Consider the following 4,615-nt stretch of genomic DNA (forward strand, 5'->3'; position numbering starts at 1 on the left):
AAATATCCCTTTTATGTAAGAAATATAGCAATAAATGTTTATTGACACACTGTGTTTGGGAAGAGTAAGCAAAAGTACTATGATTTCTTAACTAGTTTTCTTCTAAGTCATGAAAATAAAAGGTTAGTAATCAGGTAATAATAAATATTCTTAGCTTCCTTAGGGAAAGAAAAATATTACCATTCATGTGACTTTGAGATTTCTTCTGATATGTAATTGTCATTTTTTTATTCTTGTCATGTAAGTTCATATAATTGATGCTTCTTTGAAAGATTTGTGTGTTTTAAATATGAATCATTGATAAGCTGATATTTTAATTACATTTATGCAATTAGGGTTTAATATGTAATTCTAGTCAAAATTTTAGGATGGCTGAAATAAAGATGTGTCTGGATAATTCACATGCATTTCACCATCAGTATTACAAAACAATAACCACACAAATTATTTTGGTTTTCTTCCATCCAAAATTTTTTGAAATAAGGGCTGTTTTCCTTCATACTCCTGGAGAATACACCGAATTGATTTTCTTTTACTTTGTAGCAACTGCAAAGAAAAGACGTAAGAGATACGCTGCTTCTTACAACTTCTTGTATAACCAAGGGCTAATTTGCCTCTCTGGGTTGGTTGTGTCTTTTTAAAAAAATAAGGGACTTGGTCTGTGGTAACAGTGTTCAGTCTTTGATGTTCAATGGCACTAAAGTCCCTTCAGAGATGCTTTGAAGATGGGTCACTCTGGGAACAAAGGAAAAGCCAAGTCAAGTTGGTGGTACCCTGGAACCCCTGCCCACTTGAGCCAGAAGGGTTATACTTGTATTTCTTTTTTAAAAATGCATTTTATATCATTAGAATAAGCGATCCACCAGTAAAAATTTCTATTACCACTTTTCTTCATAATTGCTAAGCTCTTTTTAGCTATAAGCATCTGTGAATTATTTTTTATAGTTGATGAATTTGTAAGTGAAGTACTAACAGCAATAAAAAGCTAACACATATAATACTTCTAAATGCAAGGAACTCTTCCAGGGGTTATAAAGAAGTTATTTCATTTAAGACTGACAGAAACACTTTCAAAGACAGTTATGTGAAGATATCCCTATTTAATATATCTGAAACCTTTCGTGATATTCATCCATTAATATACAAAAGCTCATACAAATCTATTATAAACCTACCAAGACCATTTGAAAAACTAACAAACTCACTCAAACTACATGAGCTTATTAATACGCAAATATAAATTTAAACATATTAATTTACCAAATATCAGAATGAGATAGTGTCCCATTTCAATGACAAGTGGATAAAAATAGTTTCCAGTTTCCGGTGAGAGTAGAAAGCAGTAAGTTTCTGGAAAGTAATTTGTCAATAAACATCAAGAACTTAAAAAACGTTATGTATTGTAATACTTCCAGGAATTTCTGAAAAGGAGATCATCAGACTTACAACTATGTAAATGCATGGTTGTTTATTACAATGTGAAATGTAAACCCAAACTAATTTGAAAACAAATCCAAATAGGGAAATTGAAAGATAAAACATCCCTCATTCATTTTATAAAATAGTAAATTAAAATTAAGTTTGCTTCTATGTTTTTAGGTTTTTTAGAATAAAATATAAGTGTCATGAAAATGAGATATTTTGTATTTAGTAAGAAGGCCTCAGCTACATATAAGTGTACATCCATACACATACATTTGAAACAAAAATAAGTATGTGACTCCAAATTTACTGTTAACCACCTGCCAGCTGAGAGCCCACTGGAGATAAGATTAAATTTGGATTGAACGCCCAATGTCGTGTCCTACTCGAACTCACTATCCATCTCCACACAGCTTCTTTTTCAAATTTTGTACACTTCCTTCTCTCACCCTTTTTGTGTACTTCTGCTCCAAATATGCTGACACAATTTCACCTGCATCAAGTTAAAAATGAAGCTTAACACTTTCCTTCCCTCAAAAAACTTGCTTATAACATTCTGTGAGTGTATTACCTTCACTAACATTTTGAAAGACCAGGGTGGAGTCATTTCATATTGTGCATAGATTTTACCCTTTCCCCTTCTATATTCCTTACCTCTTTGAAAACCCCTTCCAAAACCCCCTTTCTGAAATAACTCTTCACATATATGTTGCTTCTGTTGGCTTGAGACCTCTGGAGGTTTCCATTTGACCTTAAGGGAGTTTGTTAAGAAATTTTGGGGGAGAATTATAATAGTTTAGGGTAGGAAACTTGACAGGTTTCCCAAAGAATATGCATATCTTCACCTAGTTTATTATTAATAGTAATAAACATTTTTTAAATAGTAAATACAGCCTATTTTAAAGGAAAAATGTAATATTGCTTCCTCCTATTGAAACTACTTCTGATTTCGATACTGCAAGCCATCTCTCCCATTTGTCTAGATTTATGTTACCTAAAAATGACATCTCTATCCTGCAGCTGCATGAACAGTTCTGTATCTCTGGGTATCTGAGAGAGTGAATTCTTACCCTCTATCCACTAACTTTGCAATTCGAGTTCATATTACTGAGCTCTCTTTGCTATACCCCACATCCAGTCACTGTCTCTTTCTCTCTCTCTCTTTAATTAAGATCCAGATTCAATGACAGCATTTGTGTAGCTATAATGATAAGTTTAAACTAGCAGAAAAGAAGAGCACCTTCATCCTTCTATCATTTGTCTTCCTCACTTCAATATTTAGATCCCTTTAGCACTCAGCTATGATGACCTCACAATGGAATCTGCTGCTCCCTGTTCTCTCTGCCATTGTCTTCTATCCCTGTTTTTCTCTCTCTTCCTGTAAGAGCACAACACCTACCTAAAATGCTATAATGTGTGCACATGCATGCACACACATGCGCATGCGTGTGCACACACACACACACACCCCTACATACAAACACTGCCTCTGGCATTTTGCAGGCTTCAATTGGCCTAGCCATGTAGCACATTATTCTAGGGTGTTAGTCTCTGCAGCCAGGTGAACATAGCTGGTTCTACATCCAAAGAGCTATTGCACCAAGATGTCAACATTTGATAAATAACAGAGATGGATTATTTTCCTTAACACTTTTATTCTTGGATTCATACTTCACTCTTGGAATCTAATCACCTATGTCTACTTGGGTTGCCAGATAATGGGCCCATGACAATAGTCCAGTCAGGATCCTCCCTTTCTGTTTTCTGAAGTGAACTTAATTTTTAATCTCATCACTTTTCCTAGCCTAATCAATTTGAGAAACATTTTTTTTAAACACACGTGGACTAAATCATATACTATGTGCATGGGTTACTAGTCCTAAACTATAAAAGATTAAATAAAGGAGTAGGGATAGAGAACCTCTGGTCCAGGTATAAAAGCCCTGCATACAATCTCACCATAAGAGTGCCAGCTTCTTCTCTCCATATTTAGGCTGCAATTTGCAGAAGAGACACCAGGCCACCAGAGATAGCACATTAATGACTAGAAGAAAGGGTCTGAATCTCATTTTATTTAAAAGGAGAGGTAGTTGGAATGTTCTAGTTGACTTTCAGCAAAACTAGAAGGAAAAGGTAAGACCTAAATGATATTTTGGGAAGGAAAGTATCCATACACCATGAACTAGAACTATTCTTACAAGAGTCATATTCGGTCAAATCAACCTCAACAAGGATATGACTGAAAAGGAGAGAAAGATCCCCTGTTCTGTCACTTATCCCTTCCCCTTTCTATTCTTAGTAAGGGCGAAGAGAAATGTTAGGAAAATTTAAAAAGCAACTATATTCATATGGTGGTGAACCGTGTCTCGTGTTCTGATACTTATAGCTTTCATTCCCTTTTCACATCTCCAGATTCTCACTACGAATCCCTACCCTAAGCCCCTCTGAAAAGTCTCACTCTCTACTCACTCTCTAGTACTCCTCCTTTTAGAACCTGGTTTTCTTTCTAAGGAATTAATGCCTCAAGGTTGTCTCCATTCCCATTATCTAATAGGTAGGAGGAAAGGAAACTCTACCTAGTTCCCTGTGGAACACGAATGTTGAGTGTTTAAAGTTAACGTTTTGAGGCAGTATCATCCTACATCTGATGCTGAGGTCATCCAATGTTTTTAGTGTAGTACATCTACCACGCGTCATCTATGTAACGTAAGCGTGACACAGATAGAAAGATAACATGACCATTAGGAGACATGCTTATTTCCCTGAGTTTGAAATAATAGATTTATAAATCAACACAAGCATTTGGATGCTAGATTGTCTGATTTTTAAAATGGATGAATATGAAGAAAAAATGCTTGATAGTGCAGGGTTCTGGCAAATTTTATCACAATAGATGACAGTGTTTAGACTAGACTATCTCTGTTTAGAGTAATTCTGTCAATACAAACCTGAACACCTCTAATCGTTAGTCTTTCTACAATTGCAACTAATGTTTTCTCATTTGACTTTACAAATACAGTTGATGCCAACTGCCAGTGTTTCTGAGGATTTATTTATCCAGAAAGGAAGTACTTTGATTCATAAAACCAATTTATATTTTAATTACTAACTTGGCAGGACACTTGGTTAAATTGCCAGCACTATAGCAAATAATATCAATAATTTAAATTACTGAAAAAAATGGGAAGTCAGG

The 4,615-nt window shown here is 34.9% G+C and overlaps 1 long non-coding RNA gene across 1 annotated transcript; it reads right to left on the minus strand.

Annotated features, from left to right (window-relative positions):
- Positions 1–294: 294 nt before the first annotated feature.
- Positions 295–2,727, minus strand: LOC107968081 (uncharacterized). Its single transcript, XR_001708966.3, has 3 exons — positions 2,663–2,727; positions 2,077–2,173; positions 295–735 (listed from the first exon to the last, which is right to left on the minus strand). It is a non-coding gene; the product is annotated as an uncharacterized LOC107968081 (long non-coding RNA).
- Positions 2,728–4,615: the final 1,888 nt, after the last annotated feature.

The sequence above is a fragment of the Pan troglodytes genome, chromosome 14 (genome assembly GCF_028858775.2).
Source record: "Pan troglodytes isolate AG18354 chromosome 14, NHGRI_mPanTro3-v2.0_pri, whole genome shotgun sequence".
Lineage (NCBI taxonomy): Eukaryota > Metazoa > Chordata > Mammalia > Primates > Hominidae > Pan > Pan troglodytes.